We start from the raw sequence: 22,082 nt of genomic DNA, 5'->3' as shown, positions 1-22,082 counted from the left end.
CAGGTTTAGCATTTACAGTTAGTCGATATAAGCCCTTATTGGTGGTGTATATGTCGGAAACAGGGAAATGGGCCGGACACACAAGTGCCGTTTTGCCTTGTTTAAAACTGCATCACCCCTATCTCTTGCTATAATTAAATAGCAGTCCACTTTGCACGTCGCATAGGTTTTCTTGGAAATCTTGAATTTAAACATAATATTATTTCTTATGAATTCCATATAAAAATATAAAAAAATATTGACCTCACATCGACTCCTTAGATTTTTGTTCCTTGACATCCCTTCTTTGGTACTAACAAATTAATTTATTCAAAACCATAAAATTACCACCAGATTACATAAATTATGTAATGCTATCCAAAGAACTAACTGAAAGAAATACATTCCATCCTTTTTCCTTGTTTTATCATTGTTATTTTTACATATTTTAAACGGCACATTTCGTAATTGTTGACAACTTCACATTTGAGCGTTTCAAACAAGACTAAACGAAAAAGTAATGCATGATCTGTTTTGACATCACTTTTGTGGGGCCATTTTTGGCGGCTGATTGGGTATCCAGTTCTTTATACTATATCAATGATGAGACATAAGTTATTGAGACTTAAGTGTTTGTGTTTAAGAATATAAAAATTAGGGATGTCCTTTTTCAGATTTTTATTGTTCATTGTTCAAAGTACCTTTCTTAACATTAGAAGTAAAGTTTTTTTTTCCAAGAAAGCGATTTCACGTGTCATATAAGGATTGTCGATTGAAACATCGTTGTATCAGCGTCAAGATGTGCATCACTTACACTGACGTAGATAATAATGATGCCACTGGTTTGTCTGGCTGTATGATTTAAAACAGCAACTATGCTACGATACGCCCCATCATATACATGCACAATGATTAATAGTGTAGGTACATTAAATTTGTTCCAGCAACTCAATCAGTCGATGTAAATTATTATTGATATCGTCTGAATTCTGATTTAAATACCGGCAAACTAGTTTGCACGTTCGTACCTTATGCATGCAATTTCAGTTAGTTTCAAATTTTGCCAGAATGGCAGTCGAAGTTGTGTTAATACGAGCGCTGGTCGTAGCCACGTAATATTAATGTGTGCATGAATTCTGATGTTTTGTTTATTAACCGTAATGTTTTTAATTAATACTGATGGCTTGACGTTTGCCTAATACATGGAGGAGAACTTATCAGTTGGTAAAATAATGAAACTGTCTGCTTTATGAAAGTGAAAATGATTGGTATACTTATAGCGAAAGTGACGTCATTATCGGTATTTAATACAATACAATAATTCGCATACAAATAAAAGTTATGGTTAATTTTAAATTTTTTCTTTAATTTCTTATTTTTGTGCACCATCTCTAAAAAGGGGTAAAATCTTTTAAAATATTACACAATTAAGGTTCAATGTAATGAATTGTCCATGCATTTTAAAGACTTGTAAAAAATGCAAGCTCATTTAATATTCTGATTGGACGTTCCAAACACTTTTGTTCCCTTATTATAAACGCAATAATTCACGAAAACACAAAAACTTTGAGCAAAATTTTAAAGGAACCCTGACGGCTGCAAGTTAAAAGCGACAAGAGATTCCTTCATATGTATATCTATTTTTATTGTCATGAAGATTTTTACGATATTCAATTTCATTCATAAAGTCTTTAGATATGCAGTCATGCAAGTTTTATGCATAATTAAATAAATTGTATACAAATAGTTCGGCCAATAACGACCGGTCTGGCCTAGTGGGTAGTGACCCTGCCTGTGAAGCCGCGGTCCTGGGTTCGAATCCCAGTAAGGGCATTTATTTGTGTGATGAGCACAGATATTTGTTCCTGAGTCATGGTTGTTTTCTATGCATGTATTTAAGTATTTGTATATTATATCTATCGTTGTCTGAGTACCCACAACACAAGCCTTCTTGAGCTTACCGTGGGGCTTAGTCAATTTGTGTAAAAATGACCATTAATATTTATTTATTATCATTATTATATATATTATATTCTCGTTATTAAGGAAGAACTAAGAAAATAATAATAACATAGATATTTTAAAGGTGTGACTTCATTTTCATAAATAACTCAATTAAATAATTTATATGTTTATCCTGTAGCCGCCTTTAGGCCTTTTAAGGCTTTTAAAAGGTCTCCCATTCCATTATGTTTTGAATTAAAATTGCATTTGTCTTGGTAAGTTTTAGTGTGTGTGCAGCTAGAGGACATTGGATAATCTTACAACATACACCACAGTATGTGGTACAGGTCGATACCTAGCACCATCACAAAAAGGTAAATAAGACTTGGGTTGTAAGTACTATACGACAAATAACACTTAAAAAAAACATTGTAACCGCTTACGCTTGTAGATTGTGGTAAACGTTAAAAAGCGGTAAAGTTTTTACCCCAAGCATGCGTACACATTTCCCAGTTTAAATTGTGGTCGCTGCTTGGTAAAAACAAAACCCCACTTGGATCGGTCGTAAATTTTGGCACCGTCGGTTGGGGGCTTTTTCTAGAAATTCAAAATCAAATTTATACCCCAGTGGTGCGGCGGTGATTTTAAAATGCGCAACGATGTCGAAAGTTGCAAATTCAGATTAAAATGTTACTTACAGATGCCTGTCATTTAAAATGAGGTAAGTATGTGTATAAATCTATATACCTATAGGTACCTACTAGAATTTAGTTTTGTTTGAATTTCAATTTTTGTCAGTGTCTTTACAGTGCCTTTGTAATAAGGCGAAAATGTGAACATATCTTTAACGTCGAGTGTACATGTACCTACTACTAGCTAGGGCAAGGCTACTCTTTAGGTTGTCTAGTTTGTGCAAAATGCCGAACTACTAGTACTGGTAGATAGCTTTTCTAAGTATTTGATTTTATTTACATTACAAAAAGTGTAAAATACATTTAAATCAAATCAAAAATTTAAGTATTTTATATGTATTTGGACGGCTTCTTACTCTTCCTAGCATAGTCGGTAAATATATAATTATTTATTTATCTATATAAGTACTACATATGTGTATACACGATATATCGTGCCTTGTACCCACTGTACAAGCCTTTCTTATTATGGGGCTAGGTTGATCTGTGTAGATTATCCCCAAATTTTTATTTTGATTATTGAAAACAAACTACTTACTTAAACCCTAAAATATTTTACCAAATATCTAAATGCACACATCTCGATTGTATCAGACATAAACACCAAAAAACTGCCAAATAGCGACAAAACGGGCGATTTCGAAACTCCTTTAAAGGTTAAAAGATTTTAATCCCGAATTCGAAAATCGCGGCACCGAGGGTAAGTTTTTCTCCGAGGCGAAGTAGGTAGCGGGTCGTAAATCTTGCGAGTTTTTCTCGACTAGGATCGGGGAAAGCCGAGGGTCTGAATAACAGCGGTTGCACCTGCCAGAGTACGGAATATCAGAGTAATATTAATAATATGTATTATACAGACTGTCAAAAAACCACAAGCTGTGATATGAAATGTTCAATACTAAATACACCCGCTTAATCGTCTGTTTACTTCACTGGCTAGATTAAATAAAATCAGAGCTACCTACGTTATTAATTACAGAAACAAACCATAGGATTTATTTGGGTTATATTCGTAAATTCATAATGGCCAAAAAAACTTCAGCGGCCGATGAGAGATTACATCATACAATTATTACTTTTTCTGCTAATCTTTTATTATTTATTAATTAATAAAAAGTAAGTGACACAATACACAAAGTATGCCATTTATGTAGTCTTCTTCAACAAGTACACGAATTAAAAATTAGACCTCCGACAGAAAGATGTTTATATACCTAGCTAGTTTGCTTCCGTAATGAATAAGTAAATGATCTATAATATCTGACACCATTTCCTCTACAGTTCCCTACTCTGCAGTAATCAAGCGCAGACCGGTAACATTCGTTTTTCATTTGTCTTCAAGTCCCATCAATCGTACACGGCTTCATTTGGACTCCGATCTTTGTCCTAAAAAATATCTGCCTTAAAAAAACGGCCAGCAATTACAGTTCCATCTGTCACCGGGTTTACGTCAGTTAGCGGGTTTAGGATTGATTGATCAGTAGGTCTACTGTCACTGAGAATTTGGGTACCTGCGACGACTCCCGATGCGCAAAGATAATTCCTTATGCCTATATGTAAAATTCTGTTATACTTTTACCAATAAAATTCTGATTCTGATTCTGATTCTATAAATAAGATAATTCCTTATCGTAAAATTTATGACCGGCTTTATAACGGCATTCAATAGAAGTCCTATAGGACTTCATGCAATTGAGACAAATAGAAACAACACTATTTTAGAGATTTAAAGTAATTTTTGATTTTTGAGTAAATTTGCTTTCTCCAAAAGCTGGAAATTATATCGGCAATTTTCGTAAACCGAGAAAGCCAAGTAAAATTTGTGTCTATTAATAATTTGCCTATAAAACTATCTAGTTTGGTAATCTTTATTATTCAACAAGAAAATAAGATTGTACAATTTTAAAATCGCTTAAGTATTAGTACCTTTGCAAGCAAAGTTTAAAAAACTATTGACTACAAGCTGAGAGCATATTCTATATCAAAACAAATATTTAGTTAAGCCTCTCAACAAACATAACCCTAAAAAGTAAGTATTTATTTACACAAGATCGTAAAATAGCACTTAATTAACTAAATACGCCATTATCGCTGTGAACACCTAATAAAACAATACATTAAACAGATACAAATGGTAGCCTAAAACCTCCTTGGCAAAGTTATTTCTCTTCAGCAAAGCAACGATTCATTTTTAAAATAGATTAAGTTATATCTTACAAAAAAAATTATCAGAAAAAATAATATTATACAAGCAATATTAGACGGAATCCGTACTAGAGGTATGCTACTTTTAAAATAGCTCGTTGATGGTGAGGTGGAATTTCGGAAATACTTCAGTGATGTGTGTTTCATTATTTTGTTCCCAAACACATTCCTGTCGTTAAATGCCCGCGCAAATGGCGCCTACTTTCAGAGGTGTAAATTAAAACAAGGCTTAATCAAGTATCACAACTGAAATTCCGATTAAACTTCGCTGAATCCGACGATAGCTTGTAAAAAGGAAAGAGAGACCAGGTTAATTTGAATCTCCGCGTTTGTAAGCCCAAGAATAATTGGATTTGGACGTCTCAGTTGACAGTTCATTTCGTTGTTTCACCCTCTGACATGTTTTGTTAAGATTGTGAAAAGTTATTATTTCAGAGAACCTTCTCCGGCTAATTTGGATAAAAGCCAATTACTGAAATGGCGAGCTCTTTTTGTCTTGGCCGGCTAAGTTGGTTGCAACAATTTTAGCGGCCCGATTTATGACGTAATTTGCTATGAAAGGGACAGCCGACTTTATCTAGAACTCGTCCAATTACGCTCGACTTAAATCATACCAGTTGGTTAATTCAAAATCCTCATTAGTATATCCGTACCTACTCCTGCCGGTTTCCGCTTAAATTACGTCGTCCATATAAATTTCAATAATTGGTAGGGAAATAAACACCGAGACAAATAAAGAGGTAATTATTTACGACAAATTAAAGTTGTGCCGTGGAGTAACTTGTCAAGTTGGCAAAAACCGCCGACAGGCGAACAACAGCAGTTTTTGTCTCGAGAATAACAAGGGGGGACAAAAACGGTGGCATCAAAATGTATGACACTCAACCACCGTTTCTCTCGACACTTTTTGTACGTATAAAAACTTGGGGAGGATTGCAATGCTCAGTCTTAAGGGTCTTAAGTGATTTTCGTCGTATTTAGTTACAGAGTTGGAGATAACTTTTTCGTTGAGGACTTAATTGTTCTATCTTACTTTTCTTTTGACCGAGAAGTTTCTTGTAAGAAAATTGTGTTCTCGTATTGTCTGATGTTCGGCGAAATTTTCTTCTTAAAGATTTTATTAATAAACATAATGTGGAGTAAATAAGAGGCGTTGAAATATTGAAGACAACAATAATATATAAACTAGTATTGACAACGAAATTATGAATGAATGTCAGATCTAGTACGATTATCTCAATGAATATTGAATAGAACAAAAGTTAGATACCGCTACTCTTCGGACAAATGATTTATTAGAAGACAAATGGATGGACAAAAAACAAATAGCTCCTGTCTATTGTGTATCTTTATCGAATATATCAACACACCTCGTGTATTAGGTATCTAATGAACAATTGGCCGGCTAACGGAAACATATTTTATCGACAGCAAATGACAATTGCAACAGACAATGGTTGAGTCAGAGAAATTTATTGGCTTCAAAATACTGCATGTTAACAACAATGTTCATGCAAAGAGCATAAAACTTAAGGCTTTGACTGTTATTTCATGCCCGAAGCCAGTTGAAAAACTGGTCATATTCGGTTTCCAGGTCCAAAATAGCTTCCGGGTTAATAGTGTATCTACATCTGTCCCATACACGTCGACGTCAAAAAAGTTCAACTCTGATACTAAACGAACTAACAAGATTTAAATAAAACGGAGCAACGAATCTTATTTTAGATCACTCAGGAAGGGAAAAGTTGCGACGGGAATAATCCAATAACGGGCAATAAACGGGAGCAAAGAGAAATTAATAAGCTAGCGGCAAAGTTGATCCTGTTCGACTTGACAGATGTCTGCGGGATGAAATATCATGTCGGTGAGAACGCTAAAAGAAGCAAGTAATTCGACGAAGTAGGTACTAATCAAATGGCTTAGCAATTTCTGGATTGAAGTAAGACGATAAAAGCGCAAAGTGCTTGGATGAAATACGAAAAGATATTTCACATTAAACATGACGCTTTCCTTAACAAGGTACTTAAGTGTTTTTGTTATGCTGAACAATTTTCGTTGCAATATTTGTACAAACATTTACCACTACTAGGGATACCTTTTCCAAATGAAACGATACATAGTCGAACAACTGTCCAAATTGGGTACTCAAATAAGATTTTCTCTTGTACGATATGAAAATAAACATTAAAAAGGGAAACCGGCTGGCACTAAACACACATCAAGTGTTTATTAGACCAAGAAATCACATGGACTATTGCTTGACCACCCAAGATGAACAGTGTTTTAAGAGAATACGGTATCATAAAATCTCACTTTTTATCGTAATCTTGTCTGTTTAGACGTAGAGGCGTCATAAGAAACGGACTAAGATTAAATGCCCACTCAAAACAAGACTACCCGGTCGGGTCGTTCCTAATCACAACCACTAAATTTACTAAAACGGTGTTAAACGTCATAAAATCTGCAATGATATGTATACTTTCATTAGTTTTCTCGATTAACTCTCTCGATCTAATTAACTAACATAAGTTGTTAGTTAACTAAATGAATATGTATATGTTGTTTTGATATAAATATCAGGTAACTTGTACCTAATTATCTCACCCTAGCTTAGTTAACTTCTATAAATAATTTCGCAGTAACTTGGACATTCGTTGTAAATGTCTCACTTGAAATGTTTATTTAATTTATACCAATAATTCTCTCTGAATTATGGGCGTGGGCAGGAAGACGGTGTTAGATCAGATATTTATTGTGAAACTACTCGTCCATTTACTGACGATTTATAGACGGTAGAGATACACGCGTTTTTGGAACCTTTAAAAATGGTAACAGAATTTTATGAGCCTACGCCAAATAGCCATTCACTGTCGATGTTTTACGCGTGCCCCAATATTAAAGACAGCCCAGTGCTTTGATTATGAGGTAAGTAGACTACGTTTCGGGCGTGAAATAAAGCTACGCGACAGGGCAAAGCAAGAAGTAAATTTGCACCATTACCCGGCTCTAACTCAATAATTGATTAATTACTACGCTGCCAATTGAACTGACCAATTTCACCTACAACGAATTAAAATTCGTCAAGCGCGAACTATCTCCTAAAGCAACGTGCATAAGTCACAACATCGTTTGACACCTAACAGCTCAAACACGAATGCACTATCCTTTATTAGTGGACGTATTGACAGAACTAACGATTAACGTACGACAGAATCGGAACAAATATTTGGATGCTCAATTAAACAAATGAAATTCGATGTGGTACACACTTCGAAACGAGTTTGGGGGAATCGGCGTTCGAAATTCGAAATATGGAAAGAAAACAAACAAATATCGGCATTAACGCGGCTGTTGTGACATCTGTCGACGCGTGGAGCCGCGTTGCAAATGTACATTAATAATAACCGGAGCTCAGCAAAACTTGTTTTTCTACACTGACACTAGAAACAAACTGTTGCATGGAAAAATTGGGACAACGGAAACCCTGACAATGACAAACAATTTACATAAAGCGTTCCGTATGACAAACTAGAAACAGGATATCGTTATAATGTTATAATATGAAATTACTCTAGCTCATGCGCAACTTTATATAGTCATTACCAATTTCGAAGCTCATTACCTGTCGGCTTTATAAGACCGCACCAATCTATAACGGCCGGTCGCTGCCCACTCGCCTACAAAAAATATAACACGACAGCTGTTGTAGGAAGGACGCTAATAATAAAGTAGAAATTTCGACGGCCATTATACATTATCTTAATTTTGATACGGTTTACAAAAGAGCGTTAACTCGTGCGACATATGTGTCGGGGTTAAGCTTAACATCGGTCGGTAGTCGGATTATGCGATAGCTTTTTATCGCTGTTTTCGATATGTGCACTCACGTTTGAAGATAAAATTATCTGCGTCGTTTCGCCTGTCACACTCTAGATATATTTCACAACCAAAACTGTCAATTGATAACAGACCGTCAGCAACTTTGAATTGTTTCGAACAAAGTATTTTACCGACGTGATATCTGTCATCGAATTGTATGACCAATGAAGATGAATCGATACGTTGCGCGGTAGTATCTGCCCATTCCATCTGGCAATTCGCCTGGCTTGTAAACATTTGGGCCATATAAGGCATCAACTAAATTTCGTAAGTCGCAAAGACGATAAAAATAAATTTATTTTAGCACCACACTTTTGTCGACAGCAATTCGGTGGTCATCAATAAAGCCTATCTCGCTCACTCATCACTGCACTGTGTGGGTGCGCGCACCACTGACGTTCCAAAGGATACGGACGACACCAAAAAAATAAACAGGTACCAGAAACCGACATTCGTTAGCGGTGCCGAAACTCAAAGCGAAAAAATCGATAACCATTTATAATTTCTTAGAAGTCACAAAAGGGACTTCGATCCAATGAAAATTTTTGTCTTACTGCATAATTTATTTTTAACTGTTCACACTCTATGAATTTTGGAATTAGAATAAGTTGTCAAGCTTGTTGCGTTTGAAGGTTGGTTCGAGCCAGTTTATCAGATACGTGTGAGTTATAGTCTCATTCGACAGGCAGGAATGCGACCTGCAGACAGGGCATCGGTTGCCAATGAGCCATATGTAGATCGAATCAACGAAATTATATCTATAGTTCCAAAACAGTGTCACGGTCCCACGACTCGATCAAACTAATTATTTCTTGGGACGGTAGCATCAAAAGCGTTTGATAAAGACATAATTTTGTTAGAAACTTTTGTCACTTCGAGCCTTCCGAGAACAAATTGATTCATTTCAACTATCCCTGGATTGTCTGACTCCATAAATTGAGACGTCTTCTGGTTTAACTGCCATGTCGGCGTTATTGTCACCTTTTTTTTCTTATCCTCAGGTAAAGACCTCAAAATCTCGGCATATGGCGATAGAAATTGGTTACCTATCAGAAAATGATTGATGATCAACAAAATTAGCTACAGCCAGATGAATGCATGATTTTGAAATGTTTAGGGAAGGTGTTAATGGTGTATTCGAATAAGATAGGCGTAATATGACCTTCAAGATAGTTTATTAGAGAGAGTGTGAATACTACTAAAGATACTAAATATATATTCGTACCAGTGCTTAATTTATGTCCTAAATACATTACAACACATTAGCTATAATATATGTAAAAACCTACGTCACAATTAAATCATTAAAATACAGTAATTCAGATAACAAATTAATTAGGTATTTAAATTAAACTCAATATGTTGTAAATGACATGTAATCCTGTAATGGCAACACAAATTCTAATTGAATAATTACTTTTGGTATTGATTGCAGTAGAATGTTCAGTTTGAAAAATTATAAACGGTGTTTTTGTTTCTTATAATGTAGGAAGTAAATACCTAAGTATACCACTTTCAAAGTTCCAAACTTTCTTTAAAAAAACTAAGAATTAAAATGACTCTGTTTGGAAGCAAGATACAAATCCTTAAGTCATCGTGACAAGTTTAATCGTAAACAAATAGACCACTATAGGATTTTGAATGAAAAAAGTTTTACTGTTCCCTTTTCGAGGGCCATAAAATCTTACTAACTTTAGGTTCTTTTAACGCCATTTGGCGCCATGGCACCTAAAACAACTTTCAATGAAAGGGTGTTTTTTTTTAAATATAAGTACGACTACGATGACATTTTAAGTGTCAATATACATAATAATAAGAACCAAGACTACTTATTGATAAATCTTAAGATATTTTAAATGACAAGAGTTATTTGTACATCAAGAGAATAGAGGTCGTTTTTGGAGAGAGTGTTGATTTCCAATCCCGAATCCAAAGATTTTATAATAGAATCACAAGCGTAGCTTGAGATCTGTATTAGGTCGCGGAATTAAATCAAATTAACCTGAATGCTAACACTTCTTAGTGCTTTGTGGGTTGTCAGGAGAACAAAGAATTAACAATAATGCTACAGTTAATGTATCGTTGTGTACTTGTATAAGTATTGAAAACGGTTCTCAAATACAATACAACATTAGGCGACTTGCTGTTAGGTACCTACACGGTTTCTCTTGGTTGGTTGGGGGCCCGATTCGGATTTTGAACTAGACATCTATTCCACATCACCAAGATACGATAACGATATTTTTAAGATCTAGCCTGTCAAATTTGACATTTCCGCGATTCTGCAGATACTGGAGATTCGATTTCCACAAGATATTAATACGATATTTTAACGTAAAAGTGACATTTGTTGCCCGAATTGAGTTGCAAAAGAGAACTAGTTGAAATCTTAACTACAACGTATCTAGTACATATCGTATCGTTCTCTAGTCTAGAACGGATCTTGTTTTCCGAATACAGCGGTGGGTCACATTCACATAACGTGTATTGTATCCGAAATAAACATCAAAATGTTCCGAAAAGACAACGTGAAATTTATTGCGTGAAATAACTTTTATTATCCCTCATGTTTCAGTGTCAGTATAAACTTGTTCCGTAAGAATGTCGATCGTAAAAGATTACTAAACGTCGAACATAATACTAGGCTTTTTACAGCTTTCGTATTTTTGTCTAGCTCGGTTTCTTTACTACCTATTGTTCTTGTTCGTTCTTAGTGATAACAATAAACCGTATATTTTCTACAATAGCTTATTAATATGAAGTTCAATATTAATCTACAAATGTGATACTAAAATTGATTTGCACTGTTTTCGTCTGCGATAGTACCTATTATGATGTAGAATCTAAATTTAGCTGTTGCCCAGGACTTCGTTGACGTGGATATTTATATTGTTTTTTTTATTATTATTATTCTCCTTGTTAATTTGTCATACACATTATCTTTCTACGAGCTATCCTTAATTCAAAAAATATTCGTACTCGATACAATTTTTCGACACCATTTTTTTTTTTCAAGTGTTGTCTTTCTATGAAGTCCCTCCCTAAAAAAAATCGGTACAAATACAAATTTTCAACCCCTGTATACCTTAGGAAATGAATTCTCAAAATATTCGTATGAACTTACAACTTTATTTGAAAACGTGCTACAAACATTTATGTATAAAAAAAAGCTAATACCTATTTACATTCTAAAAACCTAAGGGATAAAATGATTTATACCAGTAAAGAGCAAACTAATAACCGCAAATCCGATGGAATAGTTAATAATGCAGTAATATATTACGTGAAAGCTAGTCTTAATGTTCCTACAGATATGTTCAACGAGCCAAATCCACGTGGGAGTAACAAGGCCCAGTGCGGTAAAATAATAATTGCAAACGCGTGATCTTTTGTAGTAATGGGATAGAGAGTATTGGCCGTGGATAGTGTTTAGAAGGGAAGAAATAGGGGCCAGAAATCTATTGTTGACAGTAATCGTTGTCAATCAATGTGAACAATGGATTTTATTAAACGATTTGTAAACTAGGGGAACATTAAAATCATGGGAATAAAAGATTATTAAATATTTCTAAAAATCGATCTACTCAAGTAGAACAGTCTTTATAAAGTATAGTTTGCTTTATCAGATGGAGACAATAATTTTGTTCTGTAAAGAAATAGATTTGTAAAAGACATCTTTGACTTTTATAGCCATTGTTGGCCGTAGGGCCAGGAATATGTCAAGTCCATAAATTGTATTATGTATTGCGGCCTCAGCATTTAGTAGTTAGCCCATTTTTTTGACCTACCGATTTGTATGGTGCGCAAAAAATAAATAATTGAATTGGATGTGGGGTATTTGACCATCTGTCACAACCACCGACCGGTTTTTTAACTACATAGGTACGTATAATATTATCACATCCTTAATATAAAAGTGTACATGAAAGTATCTAATAAGATCTATTCGTATATGAATTTTTGAAACAAGACATTTATTACATAACTTATATAACTTTACCAGCAAAGGCGGCTGGGGCGCATACAAAAACAAATTTAGAGATGAAAACCTGAGTAGCTGAATTAAGTTTAGTCTACAAGATAATAATACCCATGTAAAGAATATACCAGATTACATAGGTACCTACATTATTTTACTGTCCAATTCAAGCCAGAGGTCACCCGGCAGAAATTCTTTTCGTTAGATTTCCCAAGCACCCCACAAGCATATAGCTTTAAAAAAAGATCATACAAAAATTTATACCACGTCAAATCTTCGAGAAATGGCTTCCTCAAGATAGAGACGTTAGTATAAAATTAATTGTCCTGTCCTTTGGTGCATCTGCCGCGTCTATTGTTGTTTTTTCTCTTTCTTTGCCTTGCTTATGACCGGGACAGCAAACGTTGCTACAGATTTTGAGTTTATAAAAATGGCCGGTTTTTTAGATGTGTTTGGTTAATATGAACAGATGTTACTGACCGCACCTATAACACGGTTTTAAAGAACACGCAACGTATAAATCTCTAAAGAATATTCAAAGTGTTTACACGGCAAATAACAAAGATAAAATGTGTTACACAAATAAAAAGTTATTATGCAAAGAACCTAGAAGATAAAATAACAATTTAAAGTATTTGTTGTTCCAAAGATGTAACACAAGCTTAAATATTCGATACACTCATTAGAAATTCATGTAATCGATACGAAGTTGCTCGTAATTATTCACGAATGCTTGGTTCTACATAAAGCCCGTGTACCAACTCACGGCATCCATACAAAACTGATACCGATCATCATAAACAACTGATAACGAACGTCTCAGAGCGAATGCTTATATTACATTTCAATTACCATATAAAATGTAATGTTCAAGAACCACGAACTCCGATCAGATAATCATCTAATCAAAGATCATTCAATAACTTTTATTTCAAGTATCGAGAAACTGATCAAAGCGGTGACAATTTCAAGCGATGAAAAGCTTTAATTGGCCGTTAACAAGGGTGACATTGCCGTGTACGGATCGTCTGCTACGTAAACCGAATCTCGCGTATTATCTTAAACGAGCCTACATCATTCAATATACTAACGATAGCATGAAACAAATTATATATTCCAATTGGAATTATATCCGTGTTAGCATAGCGTTGGTTTTTGTTTGAGGGACTGAGTACAAAAGCTGTTTTAGATTCAAAAAGGAATGTAGAAAACGTCAATGAGTATCCGAAATTCGAAACGTAAACGATGTGTCTCGAGTTGTCGGAACCATCTCCGTTCGAAATGTAGTCAGACAAAAAATAGAGCATGATACCAAATGCAACTTTGCTACATTCTGATGATAAAACTACGGAGCGGTTCAAGCAATACCAAAACAAGGCTTCGAACTTAAACTATTCACATTCGTCCGTATTCACACATTCTTTAAACTCTGTTGTAATTATAATGCTTAAATTTAATTTTGTAGTTTCATTACTACATATAAAAGAGCTTAATTCACTGGATACAAATGAGGCTGTTGTAAGATTTTATAATATTATATATAAAATAATTGATGACAATGTTCCCCTATGCAAAAAAAATACAGGCACCTACCCTAAATGGTTCTCGCATGCTCTTATAAAAACTCTAAAAAGAAAAGAAAAGGTATGGCTAAAATGGAAAACATATAAGTCCCTTAGGGATTATAGTGAATTTTCGCTACTACGCTCACGATGCAAATTGCTTATAACAAACTGTTTTCGCAAGTACACAGAAAATGCTGAAAACGCAATGAGGGAAAATATAAAATCATTTTGGGCTTATATATCTTCGCTAAAAAAGACAAAGTCGAACTACCCCCAGACTATGTTCCTTGAAAACAGTTCGGCGAATAACCCTAAGGATGTAAGCGAGCTCTTTTCAACATTCTTTAGTTCCGTATTTGAGTCCAAAAGCAGTTGCAATGGGCGCGACTTGGACAACTTACCATGCTCAGAGTCAGCTGATATTATATCTGACCTATTTATAAGCGACTCAGATATCAAACACAAGCTTCGCCATCTGGACACTAATAAAGGGCGTGGCCCGGATAGAATTAGCCCGCAATTCTTGAAACATAGTTCACCAGCAATAGTAACCCCACTTAAAATATTATTTAATAAATGTCTCCGAGAGGGAACTTACCCCGAATATTGGAAATTATCTCTCGTCACTCCCATACATAAATCTGGGTCCAAAGCCCAGGTCAATAATTATCGACCGATATCAATACAATGCTGTATATCGAAATTACTTGAGTCGCTTATTCACGATATAATATATCCGCTGGTCAGAAATAATATAATACCACAACAGCACGGCTTCATGAAGAATAAGTCTACATCTACCAATCTGCTTGTATACTCTAACTATCTGTTTTCTTCCATGGATAGACGTGCCCAGGTAGATGTGGTATATACAGACTTCCGAAAAGCTTTCGATAAAGTGGATCACCTGCTACTATTGCGTAAATTAGCTTTTAATGGGATCAAAGGTAATCTACTGAGGTGGTTTGCTTCCTACCTAGACAACCGTACCCAAAAAATCGTTATTAATGGTTACGAATCGCAAGCGACTCACGTAACGTCTGGAGTAATTCAAGGATCAATTTTGGGACCGCTTCTGTATTCTTTATTTATTAACGACATTGGAAATTGTTTTCTGAATTGTAATTTTGCTATGTTTGCAGATGACCTGAAAATATATAAAACAGTTAAAAACCAACATGATAGCACTCTCATTCAGGATGACTTGGACCGATTCCATCATTATTGCCTAGACAATAAACTATACTTAGCGTATGATAAGTGCGTTAAAATCACATTCACCAAAAATAAAAATATAATAGTCTCTAAATACAATATAGGAGGGGAGACGGTCCAAAGGGTTTCACAGGTAAAAGATCTGGGGGTGACATTCGATGAGAAGTTAACGTTTGACCAACATGTCCACAAAATAACGGCTAAGGCTTTTCAAATGTTAGGATTTGTTCTCAGATCAGCTAAACCTTTAAGAAAATGTTCGTCATATATGTTACTTTATAATGCTCTTGTCCGCCCTTACCTCGAGTATGCATCAGAGGTGTGGAACCCACATTACGCCGTCTACATTAATGCTGTAGAGGCGGTACAGAAGCGTTTTCTTAGAGCCCTCCACTACAGACTCGAACATACAACAATGTCATATGACAAGCTACTTGATAGGTACAAATTGAAAACGCTGTCGAGCAGACGCCACGCCCAAGATGCCACCGTCTTATTCAATATATGTACAGGTCAGTATAACTGCCCAGAGCTACTTGAGGCTATTAGTTTCCGAGCTTCAACCTATAGGACAAGAAATTTGTCCCTATTCGCGGTCCCGATAGCTGCCACTAACGCTGGGGTGCGAGCCCCGATGCGTAGGATATGTAATAACTACAACAAACGCCTAGTCTCGGCCGACATATTCAATAATACTCGAGTTCAATTTAAACGCAAAGTCAGCTCGCTACTATAACTCTAATTTTAAGTTTCTAATAATATATGTTGTGTACCCTTGTTTCTATTGTATCTCTTAGTGTCTACTAGCTGTAATTTATATTTACGATAAACCTATGCATGTGCTCAATGTCGCTTTGGAAGTGTCAAAAGTCGCATTGTTAAATCTTAGTGTAAGTTTGTATAGTATAAGTCTGTTTATTTAGTTCCGATCACAATGCTATCCTAAAACTATTGTCACACCTCCTAGTGGGAATTGTCTTAGGATGTAGGCTATATCTACCATTTTTGTAATTCTACCTGTAAATATTATTGGCCTGTATCTGTTTTTTTCCCCAATAAAGAAAAAAAAAAAAATATAGTGGAATCTCAACTTTTGGCAATTTAATTTACAGAGTAGGTACAGTTATTGTTTCCAACTTAATTATTCAGCGAGCAAATATGCGTAAAATTACGAATTTTGGCCCCATTGTTCGAAGTAAATTAAAACACTTTTCATGTTCAAAAACAACAATGCTTGAATGCGAACTCGTCGATTCACTTATTATTCCCTTGATGGCCTTAAAAACATTGTACGGACTTTACAACTTAATAACGTACATATGTTAAATTGGACGGACTGACATACGATTTATAATGCACCTTTGGACCGCAATAAATTGTAACAGAGACAATAAAGTTTCGCGGGTTGAAAAAACGATAGAAGAAAACAAAGGGCATAATGAATTGAACAACATAATACGAAGTTAATAAGGCGATTTGGGATCAGGGTATGAAAGACACCTGCGAGGAACGAAACGTCTTCATTAAAAATGAGAAGGATCAAGGAACAGGTGCGTTCCGTTTTACGCTGCTATTGGAAGCTGTCTGATCCGCTAGGATAATTATTGAATGCAAACTAATAGCTTTATTGGTGTACGTTTATAGTTTAATTTTGGGTTTGATTCTAGATTGGGCATTCATATTGACTAGGGATTTAAACTGAAGAATTCCAAAAAAAAGTAACTAAAAAGTTTTTGAGGTCATGATTTTAGTTGTAATTAAAGATTTGAAGCGCCATGGTACCAAATTAAAGCATGTTAGGTAGAAAATAAGAATTAGTTGCTTAATTATTATTTGTAGAAAAAAAAATATCTACCCACATAAATTCAAACGTTTTTAGCTAATTAGAACCCAAAATACCTGTCAAAACACGCACACATTTCGGTGACGGTCTTAAATTTCAAGGATGAGACAAAACTTCTCTCAAGTTTCAGAGTGTTTTAACCTTAATTGTTTACAAAGTCATAACAGCCTCTAGCATGCTCGGTTTGTAAAACCGACAACTGAATTCTTTATTCACAGCGGATGCGACGGTTCGAGGTTTTCGGGATGGTGCTTTCACCCTTATGGTAAACTCAGCATGCTAGGACCTCCCGGCAATTGTTTCGCTTATTCTGCTGACAGCCGAGACGCGATTGGCGGGATCTCAAGATCTTAAAATGGCGGCCGACCTCGGCTGACCCATCCGTCAGGCGCGAAGGTGGAACATCTGTTTTAACATGTCGGCTTTGCAGTTAATATAGGCATTCCTTTTACAAAGTTAAATTTCTCTCGACGTTTAGTTTTTGTGGATTTAAAGTGTGCCAGTGTTGACGTGAAATTGAATGAGAATTTCTTTGGAACGGATTATATTGTCAAGGTGGATTAACGTCAGTTGACGCGTACAATATTTGCTGTCACGGACATCTGTTTATTAATTAGTTCAAGGAAAGAAAGTCCTATTAGACAATTTTTATTTAGGTACAATGAAATTTACTTTTTTTTACTTTGAATAACGTATACCTAGTCATATAGAGTCTGTACGGAAAGAGAAGAGTCGTGGAATGTATTGGGCCCCAAACATTTCACGACTCTTCTCTTTCCGCACAGACCATGGTATAATAATATACTCCGCCTGGTACTCTCTTCCGAAATTCGAAGTAGAAACATAGTAAAATAAAACAAATCTATACTGCACTTTTCACTCCTACTCTTACAGTTCCGAATAGAGCAGCCAACCATTTTCGTAACAAAACATTAATTAGCAAGCTTACGACATGAAAAGTTTGGAAAACACTGCGACTGCTGACACTGAGCGAGAAGGAAATAACAATTAACACGCGTTCGACAAGGATGACGGTCAGGGACAAAATGGCGGATTGTCAAATATGACAGCGCTATCCTGTGTTGCCAGTAGTGTAAACAGAATTACCCGAACGTCTGAAATTTCTTTCGTGAATCGGAAGATATTGCTAACGAATAATTAAAAATGACGTGTTATTGTAAATTTTAAGATAAAATACATATAAATTAAAATTATAAAATTATAAAAAAATATTTTAACTTATTAACCATACATATAATGTACCCATGTAACATGCATGTTATGTTGAAATAAAGTGGCAATGTTATTGTGACGTAGGCAAGTGACACTCTGGGAAGAGAAGACCATGTTTTATTAGACCATGGCACAGACTCTAGTGATGGTGTTCGTATTAAGCTATTTTTATTTCTTTAAAAATCCCAACTTTACACTCATAAAATAAAATAAAAATATATTATTAAAATATACAACGGGACTTAATCGCGTATCTAAGTTTTAAGATTTACCTCCGACGTTTCGAGGACGGCGTTGTCCCCGTGGTCTCGGAGAAGACTGGCTTAAGTTGACATCAGCATCGTCTAACCGCGCGAGTTTTTCGAACTACCCGCACTTGGTCTTGTTTATCCGCTTGAACGTTTTGCGCACTAGGGATGTCACTCTGTCGACACACAACACTAACGATATTCGATTTATCGACTGTCGATATTCGTTTACGCTTACATTTACTAATGACTGGATTCCATGTGGATGAGATCTTGAAACCCTCGTCCCGATTGAAATTACTATGTTTTTTGATTTCAATGGCTTCCCGTACTTTCCTGCTGTAGAAATGACGATCCGTGGACAGGATTTTAGGGTTATGCAGCTCAATCCAGTGGTTTGGTCCTGACTCCAGTAAATGCCACAGTACGGTACGTACAGTACAGTACGGGAAGCCATTGAAATCAAAAAACATAGTAATTTCAATCGGGACGAGGGTTTCAAGATCTCATCCACATGGAATCCAGTCATTAGTAAATGTAAGCGTAAACGAATATCGACAGTCGATAAATCGAATATCGTTAGTGTTGTGTGTCGACAGAGTGACATCCCTAGTGCGCAAAACGTTCAAGCGGATAAACAAGACCAAGTGCGGGTAGTTCGAAAAACTCGCGCGGTTAGACGATGCTGATGTCAACTTAAGCCAGTCTTCTCCGAGACCACGGGGACAACGCCGTCCTCGAAACGTCGGAGGTAAATCTTAAAACTTAGATACGCGATTAAGTCCCGTTGTATATTTTAATAATGTGTAAAAATCGTGAAAGTTTAAATCAGTGTTAAAATAAAAATATGTCAAAACAAGTTTACTCCACCTTAAAAACTCAAGCCCGTTGTAATTTTTTAAATCCACCCTCAAAATAGGTCATAATATTAATGTAAAAGAATATAATAGCAGTTGCGCCAGTTGCCTGAGGCCCGCAATTTCCGTCGGCGCTACCGAAATGCCGAGACACTGGCAAACTTGGATTGTACATCACTCCTCTTGTTTACAAGAATCGTTAGCATGTCAGCCAATCATTTCGGAATCGCTGCATTTATTACAGACATTATTGCCATAAAATGAACACTACGTCTTTTTATTTTGAGGCGGTTTAATGTTGCGTGAAAACAGTAGCTTTGGAGGCTTAATAACGTACCTTTTTATCGAGGATTTGCTCCGTATAGGCGCGACATCTGTAACAAAAAAAATGCATTAGTAACATTCTATAATTATAGCGCTATAAAAAATAGACATTTGATAATTTGGTTACCTAGATTGTACAGATATTTAGTAGGATATTATTCTACAAATTTAAAATTTAATGTTAAGGCCTTAAGGGTCCCAATTATTTATTAGATTTTTTCCCGAATTACTTTATGCAAAAATAACAAACCTCGTTATAGTGACAAAGCGTTTTTTACTCAATCATTACGCGTCAAAGCAAAAACATCGAACCTAATGATTCCAATTTCATTCTCTTCACACGTTCTTCCTATTACCTCGAAGGTATCAAGCGCAGCTTTAGGCCAATCTTCTGTTTCCCCGTCTCTCTCTTGCCTGTTAACTTTGTTACATCTATCTCGTTTATCTAAACCCTTTGCGGCGCCGTGATCTGAGCAAACGACGCATGCGTTCTGAATTAAGCAATTATGGTTAATTTTGAGTCTCCCCGTATTATAGGCAGAGTCGTGGCGGCGGGAGAAATGTGTTATTTTGAATCGTAATTTGTGAGAAGGCATCCGCCTGAGCAGTTGAAAATTACACACTTAAACTTTGAGGTACGTTTACCTCGATAGAAGTAGGTATTAATGGACTACTGAGAGCGTTACGCTTTATAGCTAAATTACAATAGTGGGTAACTTTACTGGCTTTTATAACAGTAATGACGTCATAGTCAGTGAGGTAAGCTCATATCCTTTGAATGCCGCCTAATCGTGGTGTTAAATTACTACGTTTTTTTTTAGATTAATCTGCCGTAAACTGCCTTGAGATAAAAAATGTAATAACAAACAAGCCGCTTAAGATTTAAATTGTCGATGAACCACATTAAGCATTGATAAGCTTGTCTATAGATAAATGAATTCATTGACTGCCATTATAATGAATTTGATGAAATAATTTGCATTTGTCAAAAGTTATCAGTTTACAAATTCGAACGTATTAAAATTTAAGAAAAAACAATTCGAACGGCCGACGGTTGGATTCGAATTTTAAATCATAATGTGGGGTGATTAATATTCTTCGTGTCCATTCGAATGGCACTCCATGTCAACGAGCTCTAATATGATTGGACGTTTTTGTATAAATTACAACACCGGGCGGGGTCTATTGGGTATAATTAAAAAGCATAGATTATTATCGCCTCGCCAACCAGCCAGGTTTCCGGCGCGTAATTGTTAAACAGACTCCTTTATAAGTTTTTAATGATTAAAATACAATGTTCCGGTGTGAAAATATGCGTAGAGACTAGATTTCGGGGTCGTGAAATTTTTAGTGAGCAATTTAATATTAAAAACAAGCATTACTATTGTTTTAAATAGAAACAGGCCAAACCTAACTGTAAATCAAATGCGAGTATGCAAGGCTATCCTGATCTAAGGCTATAAATGTTCCCTATTAAAGTCCTGGGTCATTGTTAGCTTAATTCTAGCTTCAAATGCATCTCACGTGCCATTCAGCGCAACCATACAAAACGGAGGAAAAATTAATGCTCAGCCGTATGAAGATGTAGATTTCACTAGGCAACTTGTTAGCGTCAGCGTTGCTGAACGGAGTAACAGATGCTACAATCTTACAATGCAACGTAAATATAGGTAACATTATATTGCTTTGTAGGGTAATATAATACGCACCCATGTCACAGTTCCTTATCATGTCTTGATGCATTATCGCTGTGCAGTTACTAGTCTATGTGGTTTAAGTAATAGATGACAAGTGGCTGCGCAAGTCGCTGTGATTTAGGTGGGTCGGCGTCGGGCTCTGAACTTTGTAGCGGGTAATGTTATACCTATGGCCAAATTTGAGGAATGAACCGTGTTTTGTCATTCAAACATATGTTACAATACGTGTGTGTTTATGCTAGGTCTCGTAATGTTAGAAGGCATCTATTAAAATTATACTTCAATAATAGATAAGCACGTAGTATACTGTATTATGGTGACTAAAACCTTGAACACTCAAGACTCTGTTCATAAGTTTCATAACTTAAATCAACTTGAAACTAAGCGCTCTAATGTACCTAAATTCTCTCGCTCACATTAACCCT

General features: G+C 35.6%; 1 protein-coding gene across 1 annotated transcript in view; it reads right to left on the bottom strand.

Moving 5' to 3' along the window:
- Nucleotides 1-22,082, bottom strand: part of LOC134655708 (uncharacterized) — a 132,049-nt gene that overhangs the window by 54,671 nt on the left and 55,296 nt on the right. Inside the window, exon 3 of the mRNA XM_063511168.1 lies at nucleotides 19,974-20,010. The gene's annotated coding sequence lies outside the window, so the exon portion shown is untranslated. The remainder of the gene's footprint in view (nucleotides 1-19,973; nucleotides 20,011-22,082) is intronic.

Source organism: Cydia amplana, chromosome 17 (genome assembly GCF_948474715.1).
Source record: "Cydia amplana chromosome 17, ilCydAmpl1.1, whole genome shotgun sequence".
Lineage (NCBI taxonomy): Eukaryota > Metazoa > Arthropoda > Insecta > Lepidoptera > Tortricidae > Cydia > Cydia amplana.
The sequence above is the reverse complement of the archived record's forward strand: the minus strand, read 5'-3'. Positions and strand labels throughout refer to the sequence as shown.